The sequence below is a fragment of the Chelonia mydas genome, chromosome 3, assembly GCF_015237465.2.
Source record: "Chelonia mydas isolate rCheMyd1 chromosome 3, rCheMyd1.pri.v2, whole genome shotgun sequence".
Lineage (NCBI taxonomy): Eukaryota > Metazoa > Chordata > Testudines > Cheloniidae > Chelonia > Chelonia mydas.
In genome coordinates this window covers 8,585,166-8,605,525 of record NC_057851.1, presented here as the reverse complement: position 1 = coordinate 8,605,525, position 20,360 = coordinate 8,585,166, and the positions used below count along the sequence as shown (strand labels likewise).

At 48.2% G+C, this 20,360-nt stretch overlaps 1 protein-coding gene across 2 annotated transcripts in view; it reads left to right on the top strand.

Moving 5' to 3' along the window:
• Positions 1–1,356: 1,356 nt before the first annotated feature.
• LOC102948232 (XK-related protein 6) overlaps positions 1,357–20,360 on the top strand; it is a 102,068-nt gene continuing 83,064 nt past the window's right edge. Inside the window, exon 1 of one of the 2 annotated variants that reach the window (XM_043542096.1) lies at positions 1,357–1,404. The gene's annotated coding sequence lies outside the window, so the exon portion shown is untranslated. Of the gene's footprint in view, positions 1,405–1,944; positions 2,113–20,360 lie in introns of those variants that run through there. The other variant, XM_007068923.4, reaches the window with a different exon arrangement.

The window sequence follows — 20,360 nt, the reverse complement described above, 5'->3', positions numbered from 1 at the left end:
CGGGCTCTGGGGTGGGGCCGGGGATGTGGCAGGGAGAGAGGACTCCTCTTAGCCCTCTCTCTCCGCAGCAGCTCGGGGCTGGGGGAGAAGCGCCTCTCAACAGCCGCAGCAACTCCGGCGGGGCTGGGCCAGGGCACCTCTGCCTGCCTGCGCAGCCCTTGTTAGGCTGCTGTGTGGCCACGCAGCTTAGGGGGAACTTAGGCCTCAGCGTTTCCAAGCGGCAGAGCGCAGATAACGAGATGCCTGTCTATTTAGGCTGCTTCAGCAAGGTACTTAAAGATGGGCCTAAGTTTAAGCCAGTGAAATGTGGAACTGGGGCCTCTAGCTGTGACCCCAGTGGGGCAGCGCTGTCTCTTACTGCAGGCTCGCCTACATACAGAGCTGCCTGGGTTTAATTTAAGGGGGGATTTTAAACCGAGTTAAACCGCTGCAAACAGTTGTGTGACGCTCTTATTTTGGTTTCCACCAGCCTCATTTAAGTCTAGCTAATGATCCTCCCCTCCTTTGTGAGGTGCTTTGAGATCTACTTTAATACCCTGGGACAGGGCACTGCCCTCTGCTCCTATCGTCTCATACAAATGGCTGTAAATCTCCACTCTGTAACCCCATTTGCTGGGCGGGGCAGGTCCCTTTAGCCTGGCCTTGCTAGCTAGCCAACCAGCCTCACCCACTCCCTCCTCGTTAGTCCCTTTACATATCCTACCTTCCTGCCTTATTACCCTTCTGGTGAATGGGTTAACTAGCTCCTTAATTCTCCCCAGCTAAGACTGATCTAGTGATCAGCCCCAGCTTCCCTCAACCACGCTGTTCTCCGGGGAAACTAATTGAACTGGTGGTGACCAGACTGCTGGTGCTGGTTCTCACCACTCTATTACACACCCTTCCCCTACAGGCAGAGTTTTGCCCTAAGTGAGTTCCCTATTAGCGGGTCCCACTCTCTGTCACTTTCAGAACTGTTTAAAAAGCAGATACACAAATAACTATCAAAAAGCTAAATCGGGGTCAGGACCTTTCAAATAGCACAATGGGGTCCTGATCCCTGCTTTGAATCTCGAGGGGCTCCCACCGTGCAGATAAGAATGGGAGCCCATTCATTAACGGGCCATGGGAGTAAGCCCAGAATGCAGATAAGAGCAGGAGAGCCTGGGCTTCATGTCTTTAGGAGGGAAGCCCAAAACGTGTGTGTGTGTGAGAGAGAGAATTCACATTTAGGAGGGGAGCCCAAAACATGTCTGTCTAGATTTGTGTGTGTGTGTGAGTGAGAGAGAGAATTGATTTTATCAGGGCGAGGGAGGCAGAAATGCTATATGGGAGCGGGTGTGGGATTAGAAGGGGCATGGCCCAGAGAAGTAGCAGCCCACATAATTTTCCCTGGGCTAGCAGGATTTGATCTCAGGAGGGCAGGTACTGGGAACAATTTTCAAGCCCTGCTTTATGACTGTGGTGGGGACAGGGATAGCTATGTGGTTTGAGCATTGGCCTGCTAAACCCAGGGTTGGGAGTTCAATCCTTGAGGGGGCCATTTAGGGATCTGGGGCAAAAATTGGGGATTGGTCCTGCTTGGAGCAGGGGGTCGGACTAGATGATCTCCTGGGGTCCCTTCCAACCCTGATATTCTATGACTCACCGGGTGGGAACTTTGATGATACAGGAGGTCAGACTAGGTGATGGCAATGGTTCCCTCCTGGCTTTGGAATCTATGAATCACCACCAGTAGCTGACATTTAAAAAGTGTCTTAGAACTTTATTATATTAAAGAAAAGGCCCTGGCTATTTCCAATATTACCTCAGCTTGGAACAATGAGCAGCCAGATCCCAGGCCCTCGTGAAGGGGTGGGAATGTCTGGGAGGAATTCCCCCTTTGAGAGTTTATTTCACTGTCATTATTGTTCTCCCCATGCACTCCCACTCCCAGCACGCTTGTTTAATGGATGGCCCCTTTAAATCTGGACGAGACAAACAGCGGCAGCCCTAAAGTGGCCATTTTGGATCTGACTGCTGTTGACTGCATCTCTCTCTCCTCCTGCCTCGTGAGTCCCCCCTGAGTTCCTGGCCTACCTTCTGCTCTTTGTGCTGATTGTTTCAGTGGGGGTGTCCTGGTGCTCTGGGATGGTGAGTAAAAATGAGTAGATTACTCTTCCCCCTGTCCTCTTAAAAATCATCTGTTGGAAACACAATCCTGCACACGTGCTATTCCCATCACAGTAGTGTTGCTATAACTAAAATAATCTCTTAATTGCCAGTGTATCTCTCAGTGTAGATTATTTTGGTTGCGCTTCTCTCAAATTGGCGAATTAAGTCACTTTCATTTTCACATTGTCAGTGGGGCAACGTCATCATTTCTGACCCTGCAGGGAGAGGCTTAGTTCTTTAAAGGCAGTCTGATCTCATCCTGAGGGCACTGGGCCAAGGAGTGAGGCCACCGGAGTGCCGTCACTAAGCCGGTGTGTGACCGGGGAGTGCCCTATCCACCAGGCTATAGGGTATTCTGATCCCAGTCTTTGCTGGTGAAGCTGATCTACTTGGTATAAATACTGTACTTAACTATTCATGGGAGCAAAGAGAGAGAGAATGACTCTCTGGGCTGGTGATTCAGACACTCCCCTGGGAGGCAGCCGATGTGGATGCATACCCCTCCTCTGAATCAGGCAGAGAGAAGATTTGAATCCACATCTCCAACCTCCCAACCTTAAACACCAGGCTACAGAGTTGTATGCGGAGCTCTGTGTAAGCTCGAAAGCTTGTCTCTCTCACTAGCAGAAGCTGGTCCAATAAAAGATATTCCCTCATCCCCCTGGTCAGGCTATAGCGTTGTTCTCTCTCTTTGTCCCAAAGAATATTTCAGTTGTGTAAAATGGAACAGCTTCAACAGGAGAGACAGAGTCACCCATCCCAAAATAGTTAATAGCCTGGTGGTTAGGGCACTTACCTAGTAGGGCAGTGGTTATGCCCCCCACTTACCCTGTCCGTGCCCCCTTTGCCCCCCTCGACCGAGTCAGGAGTGGGGACACTTCTCGGGGTGGGAGGCACGGACAGGGGTAAGGGACTGAGGCTGGGGCTGCAGCTGGGAGGGGTGTCTTGCGTCGGAGCCACGGCCAGTGGCTGAGGCTGGGGGCGGGGGCAGGGCCAGGAGTGGAGCTGTGCTGAGGCTGGGGATGGAGCCAGGCGCGGGGCCGGGAGCCAGTTATGGGGCTGCGGGCAGGACCCGAGCAGGGCTGGGGAGGCGCTGGATGATGCTCCCTCCCTACCCCTCATAGGGGCTGGCCCAGGCCACACCGTGCCCCACAAAGGTTCCTCTGTGTCCCCCTAGGGGGCACACCTCACCGTTTGGGGACCTCTGTAGTATGCGGACAAGCTGAGTTCAAATCACTGCTCTGGAGTGTGGATTCCAACTGGGGTCTCCCACATCACCCGGCAGTGCCCTGACCAGTGGGTACAGGTTCATGCCTGCGTGGTTTTCTGAAGGTGACCCTGAAATGTTTCCCCAGCTGAAATTATTGGGTCACGGGCACCATTTTTGAGTTGACCAGTACTTCATTTTTTGGTATAAAAATTATTCGTCTGAAAAATTTCACCCTGCTCTAATCTCTTGGTGCTACAATTGTATCAATAATGTTTCCGTTTTAGTTTGAAATTCCATGGTGTCAATTCCAAGGGGTTTTGGTTTGGAGAGAACTTCTTCTATAACTACTTCTTCTGCGTGGGGTCCAATCAGAGTTGTCAAGCTCCCAAAAGCAATGAACATTTGCAATGTGTGCTGGGATCCTTGGAGGAACAATGGCTGCGGAAATGCAAAATTCTGTGGTATCTTCACAATGTGGTGGCAGTGCTGAATTTGATAGTAAAGTAACACAGAGGATACCTGTACTGGAAGTGTTATTCATTATTAGAATCATAGAATCTCAGGGTTGGAAGGGACTCAGGAGGTCATCTAGTCCAACCCCCTGCTCAAAGCAGGACCAACCCCAACTAAATCATCCCAGCCAGGGCTTTGTCAAGCTGGGGCCTTAAAAACCTGTAGGGAAGGAGATTCCACCACCTCCCTAGGTAACCCATTCCAGTGCTTCACCACTCTCCTACTGAAAAAGTTTTTCCTAATATCCAGCCTAAACCTCCCCCACTGCAACTTGAGACCATTACTCCTCGTTCTGTCATCTGCTACCACTGAGAACAGTCTAGATCCATCCTCTTTGGAACCCCCTTTCAGGTAATTAAAAGCAGCTGTCAAATCCCCCCTCATTCTTCTCTTCTGCAGACCAAACAATCGCAGTTCCCTCATCCTCTCCTCATAAATCATGTGTTCCAATCCCCTAATCATTTTTGTTGCCCTCCGCTGGACACTTTCCAATTTTTCCACATCCTTCCCGTAGTGTGGGGCCCAAAACTGGACACAGTACTCCAGATGAGGCCTCACCAATGTCAAATAGAGGGGAACTATCACGTCCCTCAGTCTGCTGGCAATGCCCCTACTTATACAGCCCAAAATGCCATTAGCCTTCTTGTCAACAAGGGCACCCTGTTGACTCATGTCCAGCTTCTCGTCCACTGTAACCCCTTGGTCCTTTTCTGCAGAACTGCTGCCGAGCCATTCGGTCCCTAGTCTGTAGCGGTGCATGGGATTCTTCCATCCTAAGTGCGGGACTCTGCACTTGTCTTTGTTGACCCTCATCAGATTTCTTTTGGCCCAATCCTCCAATTTGTCTAGGTCCTTCTGTATCCTATCCCTACCCTCCAGCGTATCTACCTCTCCTCCCAGTTTGGTGTCATCTGCAAACTTGCTGTGGGTGCAGTCCACCCCATCCTCCAGATCATTAATGAAATTTTGTTCAAAAATAGCTGACTGCTCCTGGCTTACTGGCTGCTCAGTTAGTGGAGGGTAGCGATAGGATACAGAGGGACCTAGACAAATTGGAGGATTGGGCCAAAAGAAATCTGATGAGGGTCAACAAGGACAAGTGCAGAGTCCCGCACTTAGGATAGAAGAATCCCATGCACCGCTACAGACTAGGGACCGAGTGGCTCGGCAGCAGTTCTGCAGAAAAGGACCTAGGGGTTACAGTGGACGAGAAGCTGGATATGAGTCAACAGTAGTACATTCTAATTGCCAGTGCTAGGTATCATCCTTGCCTGCAAAACCAGCCAGCTCTAGTTTGCAGCTTCCCAAACAACTGAACCATCCTTTTGGGATGATTTTTAGGCCAGGTCTACACTACAAACTTATATCGGTATAACAACGTCATTCAGAAAAATCCACCCCCCCCCCGAGTGATGTAGTTATACCGGCCTGACTCTCAGTGTAGACAGTGCTACGTTGACGGGAGGGGCTTCTCCCGTTGACAAAGCAACTGCCTCTTGGGGAAGCGGATTAACTACGCTTCTCCCCTCAGCGTAGTAGCGTCTTCACGAAAGCGCTACAGCAGGGCAGCTGCAGCATGGTACATAAAGGCAAGCCCCTAGCTGCAGCAGAAAAGAGATGCTGTTGCATCTCAATAATCTTTGGGGTTCCTGGCATTGCTTCTGCAGTATGACGCTCTTTGCTTGACTTCTCTGCCCTGCCGTTTTCTTAGTCGTTTTGGCTGTGCCGTGAGGCTCTCAGAGCTGATAAAAGACAATGCTGACCCTTTGCCAACCCGCAGAGGATGTGCGTGCTGCTCTGATTCCTTCCCCACTCCTCTGCCATAGCATCTAAGAACAGTTTAAAGCGCTGGTGGCTTGGGCAGTTTACCACCTCCCAGAACAGCCTTTGCGAATTTAGTGATAACGCTTTAGTGAATGTCCCGTGAGATTTATACAACCAATACATTTGAGGAGCAGGATGAGTGATCTTGGCTAGGAAGGCTGTACGAGGCATTGGAGAATCAATAACTCACCTAACGAGTTAATGCAAAGGCTTGGTCTTCCTCTAAATTGATTGTTTTTATGGTCTCTTTCCTTTCTTCCGACAGAAGTTGTGATGAGATCCAGCACCATCTTTATCCACATACAGATCACTGATCCAAAGTAGTGTATGTTTTGCGTTCTTTCTCCTACCTCCGTCCTCACCGCCATCCCCGGTCATGCATATCGGCACACACATGCACGCTGTTCCTTGGGATTTGTGTCTACCAATCTGTCATACACACATACAGGAAATTCTGATATTTCTGTAATTTCTGACATTTGCTTTCATGTGCAAAGATTGGAGCAAAAAAGTCTTTTTTTTTTTTTCTTTCATGGAATAGAAATTCCCAAAAATGTTTGGTTTGGAAATGTCAGAATGACCATGTCAAAATGTTTTGTTTTGGTAATACTGAAGCACTTTGACAATGGCAAAACATTATAATAGAATATAAGATATTAAGCATACGATATAAATATAATATAGTAAAGAGAGTAAAATGGTGGCCTCCATGGGGCAAAAGTGCCAAAATACCATTCTGGTTCCACTACACCTCTGGACCCAGGAGAAGTAGGTTCAGTTCTTGGCTCTGCTACTGACTTCTTGTTTGACCGTGGGCAAGTCACTTAACCTTTCTATGCCTCAGTTCACCCTTCTGTAAAATGGGATCAATAATCCTTCCATTCTTCCACCTTTGTCTATTTAAATTGTAAATTCTTTGAGATGGGCTGGTTTTTACTATGTGTGTTTACAATGCCTAACACAATGGGACCCTAAACTTGATCGGGGAACCTGGGCACTCCTGTGATACAAATAATTAATCAGTGATGTTTGCGAGGCACTGCAATTACTCTGGAACTGATTGCTGTGAAAATGCTATCCATCAATAAATAAAATAACTAGAGCTGGTAGAAAATTGGAATTTCCGTCCCTCTAGAAATTCTGATATTTCAAAATTTGTTTTCATCTCAAATCATGATGAAAAGTCAAAAGACTGAGATTTTTGGTAGAGCAGGAAGTCCTGATGAATTTCAGTTCAAAAAGGTCAAAATGTTCTGTTCCTCATTTTGGATCCAAACAAAACATTTTCAAATTCCCGCATCAAAATATTTCAGTTCATTGAACTGAGTGTAGCCATTTTGTTTCAGGTCAGTCCAACATTAATCTGTGACCTCATGAGTTGCCGTGGTGCTTATGGGAATTGTAGTTTGAGTGCCCACATTCTGCTCTATGTCTGGGCTCGTCAAGCGGACAAGAAAATTTCCACCCAGCTCAGTTCTTATTTCTTTTGAAGTTGATGGGAGTTTGCCTGAGATAGGCAAAACTTGGGCTTCAAAGGAGTTTTGACTGAGGGCTTGTCTATAGGAAGAAATTGACCAGCATAACTATAGCGGAATAAGCAGTTCCACTATAGCTATGTCAGAATAACGCCCTGTGTCTCCTTGACACTCTATTCCAGCAAAAAAGGGACTTTATTCTGGAATAACATTTCCACATGGGGACATGTTCCAGCATAGGCATAGCTATAGAAGAGTAGCTTATTCTGCTACAGTTATGCCAGTTAATTCCTCTGCATAGACAGGCTGAGTAAAGAGTGCTGGGTAAGGTCTAGAGAAAGAAAACACAGCAGGCAGGGCATGAAAGAATGAAAACTAACGCCACATTGACATGAGCTGTACAACAGCATCTCTTTACTCAGCACCTCCTGTCCCTCCTTGTATCAAGCTTTCGTTCTGGAAGAAAGACCCATAGGGAAATCAATCAAGTAACATAATAAAATGCTGAAGTGATTTAATATACCTATTTCCCATTAAATCAAGACACAATAAATTCTTTTTTTTTGAAACCGGTATACATTATTTAATTTGTTTGAGATTGAGCATGTTTAGGAATCTGTATAAATCTGAAGGAATTTAGTAAGCCAGGGTGCAATTTATCAAAGGTTATAAAGTTTTTAAATCTACAACTGTTTGACATTACTAAAGAATTATTAATTAATGTGTAACATTAAATACTGTTAATAGATTACTGTTGTATTTATGAACTATCTTTGCTCTTCATTAAATATACACATTGGGTAATACATCTTTAAAGTTCTGTAGATCTTTTTTAAAAAGAGAAGCGGGGAGGAACCAAACCAAACTTTCCACAATTCTTAGGATGGAGAAGTTCTGAGCTCAATCCAAAAGTGCCGGGACTATTCATAGCGCTCAGTTGTACAAAGGCTTATTACCAAGCGCAAGGCTGATTTCTGTAATTCCTTTGATTATTTTAGGAGGGCCTAAGTGAGCTGGGGGCCCCCTTGTGGTGGGTGCTTTACACATTCATAGTGAGAAAGAGTCTCCGCCCCAAATGGCGAGAAGAAAAACAGAGGCTACTTGCCCTAGGTTATATCGTAGCAGAGACAGGCATAGAACTGTCTTCTTCTGACTTTCAGCACAGTGGCTTATCCACTAGGCCACACTGGAGTTGCTAAATCCTATGGCCTTCTTCAGGCAAAGCACTTAAGCATGTGGTTATGCTCATTGGAGTCAATGGGATGTTCCCTTGCTTAAAGTTAGGCGTTTCCATGCTTTGCTGGCTCAAGGCCTATGTTTGGCACCAAGACTGTGTTTACACTATGGAGACTACACTGACATAGCCCCGTGGCACAGGTGCAGCCTACAGCGACAGATAATATGGGTTGTACATTGCCCCTCCACCTGATCATGCTTTTAGCTCTGGAGGTCCCTGGTTCAGTCCCCAGTTTGTCAGCCAAGGGGGCAGCCACCACATTTCTAAGATTGGGTCCACAGCTTGCAGTATAGCCAGTCTCTGGATAGAAGGTTCCAACTACATGGTAGGGTCTCTGGGCTTTGCATAGGGATGTAGATATCTGTGATGGAGGGGTCCACTACCACCATCAGACCAAGGACTGTCAGCTTTGCTTGATGCAGGGACCTTCAGCACCACAGCTGAGCCCTCTACCACTGCAGCTAAAGGAGTCAAGAGAAAATGGAGTGTACAGGAAAACCATTTCCTGCCCAGTTCTAGTGAAGAACTAATATAATGATCCCTGCAGTGTAGGGCAATGATTATGTTTTTGTGAGATAATTTTGTGTAAACTATATCTTTTGAAGTACACAATGCACACAATCTTTTATTGTGACGGGAGTTCCTGGCCTGAGCTCTGCTCCCTGAGGCACGCGTGACAGAATGTCAAGATGTGGTACGCCATCTTGTTTTGGGTTACATGGTCCTTAACAGAGGGATTTAGCCAAATTTGACCCTGGGGTGGAAATATGGGTTCTTCCAAGCATGCCCTTCCCACATCACCCATGGAGTTCTCGTTGTTGTTGTTTTTCTCCTTCACCTTTATTATGGAGGGGGATGAGACTGGTTAGCATGAGGCTGTTCACCTAAAGAGTTTCTGTCCACTGTACACTAGAACAAAGTTGGAGTTTAAATCCCTTTATTATTATTTCTGTTACAATAACACCAGGAGGACCAGAGTCCCATTGCCCATATGCACATTAAGAGACAGGTCCTGCCTTGAAGAACTTACAGTCGAAGGGCATGTTAACCCTCCGGGCACTACAATGGCACAGCTGCAGCGCCATGGTATAGACTGTTTCCTGCATGGACAGAAAGGGTTTTCTGTCACGGCAGGTAATCCACCACCCTGAACAGCAGCAGCTGCACTGGTAGAAGAATACTTCTGTTGACCTAGCTGCGTCCACCCCGGGGTGGGGTGGAGAGGTAGGTCAGCTTAATTGTGACGCTCAGGGATGTGAATTTTTCACGCACCCCTCCCCCCCCCCGAATTATACAGCTCTGTTGATCTAAATTTTAATTGTATACCAGGGCTAAGTAGACAAGCCCAGACCAACAAGGGGTTGTTGTCTCTATGTTACAGAAGGGGAAATGAGACACAGGTAGATTAAGCAACCTGCCCAAGGTTATACACTCAATTTGTGGCATAGCCATGAACCTTGCTCTCCTAAGTTTTTCAGCCCTTGTCTTAATCACCTCGCCAACCTTCGTAGCCGTCAGGAGAGTCTAGAGAGAAAGGCAAGCCAAGATGGGTAGCCCTAGTGGAGTTCAGGTGCCTTCTGTCACACAGGGTCTCTGGACAAATCGTCTGCAAAGCATGTTTTCTGTCTTCAGATGCACAAACTTAGCTGCCTCCCACGAGATTATTTCCTATGCTTCAGATGTGACTGGCATGCTACCGGTTATGATAGTAACAGTGTGAAAACTTCTCAAGGTGCAAGTCTGCCTTCTGTTCCGTTCTGGCCACCTGCTTACCAGAAACACCTCGATACAAAGGGAAGTTCGGAGAGGAGCCGCAAAAGAATCCGTGGGCAGCAGGGCTTGATTTGGGAGAAGGGACTGAAAGAGCTAAAAGGAACTGAAAGCTTCAGATGTGGTTGCCTAGAGGTAGACACCTAAATAAGACGCCTTTTCCGGGGTGCTGAGCACCCACTGCTGAGTGTGGCTATTCCAGGATCCATGGATGCCCAGCACCTCAGGCTGGGATCTCCACACTAATAATGTCCATTTCCTCTTCCCCTATCAGCCAGTTCCCTGGTGAATAGCCCTGGCTCCCTTCCAGCTGCCTCAGAACCACTTGCCAGGAGGAGCAGGCAGAGCACCAACGCTCCGGGTCAGCTCTTTACCCTTCACAATCCCCAGGCGATGGAGGTGGGGTCAGCACCATGGAGACTTTCCTTTCTTCTCCCAACCCCCTGTCCCTGTGCAGCAGGGACTAGAGAAAAGAGTAGATGCTGCGGCAGAAGCCACGGCCGCTCACCTTTGCTGCCCGGCCCCAGATACACTCAAGCTGATCCCTCTCCTTGCGTGTGAGCGGAGGGGATGTTAGGCCTGGTGAGATCGATTAGGCTGTGGCGTAGAGTCCCTGAAGCCCCATCCTTGGAGATATGCCAAGCTAGAGAGAGGACAGAGGAAATGAATGGGAGTTAAGTGCCTAAATATCTTTGAGCAGGGGTTCTCAAACTTTATTTTTGCTGGGCCCACCTTTCAGGCTGTGACAACCCCCTCTAGGGTTACCATATTGCAAGTTCCCAAAGAGAGGACCCTGCTGAGGGGAGGGGGAGCGGGGCTACAGCTCTCTGCCAGCAGCAGCGCAGAAGGGTGGCACGGTACGGTATCGCCACCCTTACTTCTGCACCGCTGCTGACAGCGGTGCTGCCTTCCGAGGTGGGCGCCCGGCCGACAGCCACTGCTCTCGCAACGTCCCCCTACAATAGCCACCCAACCCCCTTTTGGGTTGGAATCCCCGGCTTAAGAAACACTGTCTTTGAGGATCTGGGACTAAAAATCCTACTATAGGGAGCAGGAGATGGATAGATAATATAATTATTGCATTAGCACTTGGAGGCCCCGATCAGGATCAGAGCCTTGTTATGCTAGGGCTATATGTAACCCACGTGTATCTTTCCCCTTCTCTGGTTTTTCTAACCCTGTCATTAGCTACATCCCGATTTGAAAGATGCTGAAAATACCACTTAGATTCGTGAGAGCTAAACAACAGCTCCGGCCCACACCACAGGGTCCAACATCCAGATCTGGGACGGTTTCAAATGTAAACAGTGTGCTTGTTAAGGGGCCAGATTGACTGCCCTGGAGACTGCAGTCCTCTCTTCATCCACAGAGCCAGTGTAGCATGGGCAATGGCAGGAGAGGTTTCTTCTCCGAACACACTGCTGCCAGTGTGCCCCCGCCAGGACCAGGAGAGGCCATTTCTAGGGATAAGCAGTTAGTTCGGTCTCCATGCTCGGCCGCTCCTTGACCTTTCTGCCGAGAATGCCCAGCAGGCTGGCCAGCTGGGAGGCTGACTTTTTGGATATGGACTAGGAATTTCACTGAGATCACCAGCTCATTTCACACAGACTGCGGGGAAGGCTGGATAACGTTCGGATCCCTGCCAATCACAGGCGAAAGGCTCTGGCCAAGAGTTTCCTGAAACATTGGTAACTTGGAGGAAAGGGGCTAAGGAGGGTCTTTTTGGGAAGACACAGGAGAAGGGGGCTGGAGATTGGAGCTCTGTTACTAACCTCTGTGCAAGCTTAAGGAAGACACTTAGCCTTAGTCTACGCTACGGAGTTTTGCCAGCATAGCTATGTGAATTAGGAATGTGAAAAAAGCCAACTACCTACCTAGCCTTCAGAGTTATGCCGGCAAAACCTCCGGTGTAGATGTAACTATGCTGAAAGTGCTTCTGTCAACATAGCTAATGTAATTCAGGGAAGTGGTGTTACTGTGTTGGCAGAAGCACTTCTATTGGCTTACACTTCGTGTGCACCAGATTATTCTGCGGTATGGCTATACTGGCAAAGCATCTGTAGTGTAGACAAGCCCTTAAATGCCCTGTGCATCAGGTTCTCCACATGTACAATGGACATTATGATCCTACTGCCGAGTGGTGCTGCAAGGCTTAATTCCTTAGCATTTGTAAAGTGCTTTGAGATCCGTGGTTGGAAGGTGCTAAAGAAGTCCCGGGCGTTCTTGGTTCTAATATTTGGCAGGCACAGCCGTCAATTTTCAGAATCGCATGGAAGTTTAGTCATATCACTGGCGTTTGGCCTGGTCTACACACAGGCTTTGTACGGGTGTAACTATTTCAGTGCAAGGTGTGATTTTCCTACCAAAATAGGTTAAATTGGCACAACCCTTAGTGTGGACACAGTTATCCTGGTATACAGGTGCCTTACACTGGTGCCGATTATTATCTTCTTGGCTAAAGGCACCTAAGAGCTGATCGGTCTTTATACATTTATGAAGAGGGCTACATGGCAGGGTTGCCTGTGGTAGAAGGGGACTGGACTCAAGGACTCAGGATGTCCCTTCCCTGTGTTCTGAAGATCTTACAGCTATTCCCCTTTGCTATACTAGTGTCAGGCAGCTTTTTACCCATATGACCGTAGCCACATTAGGGGGGGTTGTACCACTTTACCAGTTCAGGTGTCGTTTACTCAGTCAGCTTTACTATGTAGGCATGGCTTTATCCTTAGAGTTGGTGGCTTTTTCCAAATGTAAATGTCAGACAGAAATCCTTTATTTGATCACTGAACAGTGACAGCATGGCCAGCACTCCAGGCTTCCCCCATATTGCCTAAACAATGTGACTCCATTCTGCTGTGCCCTGGAAAAATTGCCTCTGTAGGCAAGATGATGACGATGATTTATGTTATCGTAGCACCTTGGAGCCCCAGTCCTCGATCGGGCCCCCACTGTGCTATGCACTGGACAGACACAGAACAAAGAGCCAGTCCCAGCCCCAAAGGGCCTCCAATATAAGACCTGAGACCACCAATGGATCCAAACAGATCAATGAGGGAGTACAAGGAAACAATGAGACCGTATTGGTCAGTGTGCTAGGCTGTAGTCCAGACACACCAGCTTTCTATTGGGTCAGCTTCCATGGCCCATTCAGTCCTTAGCTTTGCTGCTGACGCTGCCAACAAAAGAGATCAATTCGTGGCAATCGTGATGGTGGCTTTTGTGGTGCAGCCAGTTGTTCACTAGGAACTGGAGTGAAACCTATCAAAACTGTCTCATGTAGGCCTTAGGACAGCCATGAGTAGGTGTCCCCTTTAGAACACTCTCAACAGACAAGAGGTTAGACGTAACCGGTGACCTGGCAGCAGAACGGTTTGTCTCCTATTACCGCTCCCCTGAGACACCAAGTCCCAAAGGGTTTGTGCAACTAAAGCCCTGTGTGACTCTTCCGGCACATAAGGGCCCATGCTGACTGTGTGTAGATGTTGGCAGCTGCTTGTTTTGTATTCAAGCCAGAAAATTCCATCCCGCTAGGCTTTCTGCTTCCAGGGCCTGCATAGCAGCAGGGTCCTAGCAGCGGCTCTTGGGTGTCTCTAGGCAAGAAGATGTTTAAGTAAGTTCATACTGTGTGGGGGTAGGATTTGTCCTCTACATAGATTACACGTGGAAACATCTCCAACCCTCCAGGCATTGAGCACACGGTATGTAGACCTGTGTATTTATACACACTTAGGACACAACACACCTTTCTTCACGCTTTGCCGTGCATAGAGGATTCAGGCAAGGAGAATAACCCACAGGCACCCTCGGAGGTCGAACAGCCATGAGTGTGCAAGGGTGTTATGGGTATAGTACGCTCCCCAGGCAAGGGGCCAAGTGCCCGTGAACTCTCACTGAAGTCGATGGGAGCTGGGAGCACTCAGCACCTCGCAAGAGCTGACCCTGCGCAAGCTCTATACATGCTGTATGGTCCAAATCCTCCTGTATGGTAATGTCCGTGACAATAGGCTGTTCCCCCTCACTGGCAATGCCCCCCTCTTCCCCAGCACAGGCAGATGTGCACAGTCTGGAGCCTTCATCCCCAGGCGAGTCCTGGCAGGGCTTAGAGCGGGGAAGGCAGCTTTGAACAGTGGCTGGCGTGTCATAGGAGTGGCTGGCTGTCTTGGCAAGCCATCTCCATGAGCCAGTGCCACCGTGGTTTGGCTGCATTGCCTCCCCTCAGAGAGGTGCCGCAGTCCCCTGGGAACCACTGCGAATCTCCCCATCCACGCCCAGGTCAATGGCAGGTGCCAGGAGAAGAACCCGGCTTAGCTCCGGGTGCACAACATGGACGGAGCCGTGGGGCCGGGCTCCACGGAGTCTCGATGGTACGTCTGCAGAGATACAGCAGTGCGCCAGAGAGCAGAAGGTGGCCGTAGGCTGGGAGCTGGGCAGACCCTTTCCTCGGTCTCGCTGGCTGAACGGTGAGCAGTTGTTGGCCGTGCCCAGGGGGCATCAAGGCTTTTACAGACGGTTGTTCCATAATGTGCAGCCAAGCTCTTCAGGGGGGAAGGTAGGCGCAGCATCCTGAGTGGCCCTCCGAGCTGTACATTAGCTCCGCGCCGCTCCAGTGACGGCTTCCTCGGCGGCCTGCCATTCGCAAAATCACGCTGGCAAGGGGCCGAGAAAGCACTCGGCGGAATGAAACGTGTGTCTGCTTTGGAACAGCTCTCGGCGGAGCCGGGCACGTGTGTAGGGATTATGTGCGTGTGCTGTTTTGTTCCAGGGTCGTTGCAAAACGGCTGGCAGCGTGGATTAGAATAAGAGTCTCACATGTCACAAGAAGGGAACGACCTCTAAAAGGGGTTCAGGAAATAAGCTTTGTCGCCAAGGCTGGCAGGACTTGAGCGTGTGTGCGGCACGGGGGGGTCACAGAAGGGTCAATGATATGGATGAAGATCATGTCAGATTTCCTATGCCACTGCTCATTCCAGAAACCAGGAAACGCCAATAATGAGATCTTTGTAATTAACCCTCAGGATTAGACACAAAACCGAGTCCCATATTACAGCAAAGGCCCTTTCATCTGCCTCACAAGAGTTGGGAGGTAAGGGAGGTGTTTACACCTGAAGTTTTGGGCTAATTCCAATTTAGATGTATAGGGTGATATCCTGGCCCCATTGACGCCAAGGGCAAAGCTCCCATGGATTTAAAGCCAGAAGGTATTGTGCTCATCTCATAGGAGCATCTGCATAACACAGGCCATAGAATTTCACAAGGTGATTCCTGCAGTGTGTGGAGGGAGGAATTGTTCTTTCTTTGATTAGACAATTGTCCCTGCTGGCCTTGGAGTCTATGAATCTGCCGCCACGCTCTGCCAACCTGAATTCCCTCTGCAGCTCCATTTGCACATGATATTCCTCAGCTCCTGTCCTGAGTTTTTCTGCTCTCTTGAAGAGCTGTGGCTCTCCACCCCAGATGTGGCTGCATTTTACTAGTGGATACATTCTATACAGGGGTGGGTGACGATGACTGGAAATAAGGTGTCAATTTTTAAACAGTAAAGGCAATTAACTGTGGGAATAATTTGCCAAGGGAAGTGGTGGATTCTCCATCACCGACGATTTTTAAATCAAGATTGGGTGTTTTTCTAAAAGATCTGCTGTTTCAAACAGGAATGATTTGGGGGATGTTCCATGGCCTTTGTTATAGAAGGGGTCAGATTAGATGATCACGGTGGTCTGTTCTGGCCCTCCAGTCTATGACTCAGTTGCACTGATATTTGCATCTTGAAAATTAACAGTACGCTCAAAAGAGTTAAGTCTATTGCTCCAAAATCAGAGCAAGGCAAAATGTAAATAAAATGCCACATCCCACAATGCATCTCTCATGCTTCAGGGAGCAAAATGCATGCCTTCCAGGGTGAGAGTGTTGAGCAAGAATCTCCTAAGCTCATATGTGCACAGAGCATTGCACGGTTTGCTGTAAGGATTTTGTCTTGCTCTGCGTGGCCGGGTACTGGAAGCTGGGTACTGGATTTGATGGGCCAGTGATCTGATCCAGTATAGCAAAGCCAAAAGTAACAAAGGAGGGCTGTAATGCTGAAGACATTTGGGTTGGGCGAGACAGAGGAAGAACTGGCCAGCGGTTAGGGTGCCAGCATGGGACTCGGGGAACCTGGATGCAAGTCTCTGTTCCCCCACAGCCTTCTCTGTGCCTCAGTTCCCCATCTGTACAATGGAAATCAATAGCACTTTCCTACTTCACAGGGGTACTGTGAGGGTGAAGCCATTAAAGATTGTGAGGTGTTCAGGTACCGGTGGCAAAGAGAGGGCTCCCCACTCGGGCCAAACTGTAGTTGGTATCAAGGGAAGCAGGGAAGTGCTAGCTTAGCTGCCTTGTTGTACAGAGAGGGCTGCCTTGGGAGCGCCTGTAGGCAGCGCTGTATCGGACTCTGATGCTTAGCTTGTGCCTCGCAGATCGTCCTTCTCTGGGGAGCCAATACCTGGAATAGTGTGTGGTGTCCTGAGCAATAGACCGATATAGGGAACTGGAGGGAACGGTCCACAGGCAGTGTTTGCACTGGTATAACTCTGTCCGTTGGGGGTGTGTGATATTTTTATAAAAAGAGCTATTCTGGGACAACCCCTAGTGTGGACACAGTTATACCAGTATAAAGATGCCGTACACAAGTAGAACGAGGCCAAGTCTACATTACAAAATGAGGTCAACCTAAGTTACATCAATGGACGGCCACCAGAGTAATTAAATCACTGTTACGCATCCACCCTACGCTCCTTGTGTCGGTGGTGCATGCCCTTACCAGGAGCGCTTGCACTGATTTACCTGTCAGCGTGGGGTGTTGTGGAATGGCTTCTGAAAGGCAGCAGCCATCTATGTAAGCAATGCAGCGTCTACACTGACACTGCGTCGACCTAACTATGTAGACACTGACTCTATGTCTCTCATGGAGGTGGACTTATTAAGTCTGCGCAATGGGTGAGTTACATGGGCAGGAGCGATGTTTTAGTGTAGACGCTTACAGAGTTAGGTCGACGTAAGCGGCCTTATGTCAATGTAACTCTGTAGTGTAGACCGGGCCTGTATTCCCCTTGCTGTACAGGAATAAGTTACGTTCTTAGTATTCTTATTTATTGTTTGTATTTTTATAGCATCTAGGAGCTGCAGTCACAGACCAGAGCCCGTTGCTAGGCACGACAAAATCAAAACAAAAAGATGGTCCCTGTCCCCAAGGGACTTACAATCCAGGTGATACCTGTATAAGCACCTAGATACCAGCAGCGTTTGGGAGGGGGAGGCGCTGTACTGCTTTAACTAGAGCAGGATAGTTAGTGCAGTGCTGCTATGGAAGAATTAAACTTGATATAACTGCAGTCGGCCATTTTGTGTGTCCAGCCACTGTTAGCTGAAAACCAAACGCCACAGAGCTAGAAATAATTGTTAGGACTCTAAGAGGCAAGGCCAAACAGGTGCACAATTGCAGTTTTGCTAATCAAAATAAAAGAATGGGACAAGAAGTTAATGTACCATAAAAATGGAAAAAAGTAGTTGAATAGGTAACCCTGGTTTTAAAGTGTCCCGACATATGAGTTTTATTGTTAGGGCCAGAAATACTAAAAATGCTTTGTTAATAAAAAATAAGTAATTTTGCTAAAGCTAAAAAAAATTGAGTAACCCACTAGAAGTTACTATAGTGACCCATGAGGAGTCACTGTAAGTTATGCGCTTTGTTTAAGTTCGTTAGAAAAAAATAAGTAAAAATAATACACCTGAAAGCAGTAGTTCTCAAACGTTTGTACTGGTGACCCCTTTCACATCGCAAACCTTTCAGTGCGACCCGCCCTTCTAAATTAAAAACACTTTTTTATATATTTAACACCATTATAAATGCTGGATGCAAAGCAGGGTTTAGGGTGGAGGCTGACAGCTCGCGACCCCCATGTAATAACCTCCTGGCCCCCTGAGGGGTCCCGACCCCCAGTTTGAGAATCCCTGCCTTAACAAGCTCCCTCAGATTGCTTTTTGGGCAAGGCGTTAATGCCTAAACTTCCCATCAGCTGGACGGAAGGAGGGCCTCCAGAATTCCAGCTGGCGATCAGTCTAAATCATCTCAAACTTTGGGTGACTAATGTTTGGGATGCTCTGAACCTATTGCTGTAGCAAATATGTGTGCGTGCTTAAAATCTTAAGTAAAAGCACTCTGGTTTGCATCAATCATTTATCAGACAGAGAAGCTGTGTCCCCATTAATTTATTCCTGACACTGCCTAAAAATAAACAGGTAAAGTTACCACTGCTGTTGGTTCCAGAAACCCTAGGTATCAGTGCAACTTTTGTACATAGCCACAAAGAGCACCAGGAGAGGAGGTTGAGCATTAGAGGTGAATGAAATCTGTATATCTTGGTTAACCTGTGATAAGAGGAGATGTAAAAAAAGGGTCTGTACGTGACTGAAAGCTGTGCTGGATTGCTTCTGCAAGGGGGTGTAGTTAAGGGGGAATGAGATGAAATTAAGTGGAGGCTGAATATCAGTGGAAAAACTTCCTGACAGTGAGAATGAAACAAAACCCCGGAGACTGTGCTGTAGGGGCTCATCCTGTGCTGGCCCCTAGAGCTGATCCAATAAGCCTGGTGGTCTAATGGACAGAGCACAGGGACAGGAGTCAGGAGACCTGGGTTCTGACTTTGGCTCTGCCACTGACTCACAGTGTGATCTGGGGAAGTCTCTTTGCCTCATTTGTACCTGTCTATTAAAAGGGGGTAATGATGCTTCCCTGCCTTGGTAAAGGGCTTTTGGAGAGACAGATGGAAGGCACTATGTAGGTGGAATGGATTATGACTCGTTGCGCTAGGTGCTGCACAAACACACAGTAAGAGACAGTCCCTGCCCTGAAGAGCTTACAGACTAAATAGACAAAAGTTGCGGGGGGAGGAACTGAGGCCCAGAGAGGTGAAGTAACTTGCCCAAGGTCACAAAGTGAGATAGCAGCAGAGCTGCGAACAGACCTCGGACCCCTGAGTCCCAGCCCAGTGTTCTCCCCACTGCACTACCCTGCCTCAGATTGTTCCATTTGATTCCTAGTGCTTCGTCCTCTCTCCCTGGCCTGCGGTAAATGGGAGACGTGCAGGTGGGCTATTCAGAAGCATGGAATATCACACTGACGATTTTCCCCTATCAGAAGCCCACCTGTCCAATGCACTGCTGGAGAGGGAAGTGGGTTGTTAGAATGGGATGGATGGACCTTTCCATTCCTAGAGCATCATGCATGGTGTATTTGTGGCCAAATGCAACCTTGGGGTAACTCCCCTGAAGTCTATGGAGATTCCTGGATTTCAAGGCCAAAAGGGACCAAAAGACTCACCTAATTTGACCCTTCGTACAACTTTACCCAGTGAGTCATCCACTGAGCCAACAACTTATTTAACCAGAGCATAATTAGGCAGTTACACCAGAGACGCATAGCGGCCTATTGCCTTGATCACAGTGACTTTCCATGTAAAGTTGGGGGACTCTTTGCCTCCACGTTACTCTTCTGTTGCTCTCCTCAGCTTGACAGGATCATGATACCATTTGTTAGGAACCAGGCCCTAGTGGTATGAATTATGCAAATTGCTGATCCAGTGCAGAAAGGGCCCATCTGAACTTGCCCTGAGAAGACTGCGAGCAAAGTTCTGATTTACTAATGGAGAAATTGGAGGTCTAATAATTAATTAATCAACCACTTAGTGCTTGGGAACATAACCCCATGCTCTGCTGGGTAATTCATGGCACGCGCAGAACAGGAAGCAAGTTGCTTCTAAATCAGAGGAAGGTGAAAAAAATAAACAAAGTCCCAATTTATGTGGCCAATTGTGCGATGCCCATAGGTGAAGGTGTGGGGGAGGATTTCTCCTTGTGTGTGATGTTTCCTTGCCCTAATGACAAGTGATAACATTACGCAGAAAAGGACCCATGTTTATTTTAAGCCCAGTCAAGAGCGAGCCTTCTAATGGATCTGAATTTGCATTTGCTTCTGGGAAACCCCCACAAGTTTGGATGGATCCTTCTCCAAACAGCATGGCTCTGCAAACTTTGTCTGTAATGAATGACAACAGGGTCTTTCGCTTTTCCATCTTGGGACACTGTGATGCTTCTGGGGGCACCCAGAGCTGTGCGTCTCGTTGTTGTCACCTGCCTCCAGCATGAGGGAGTCTTGCCTGTA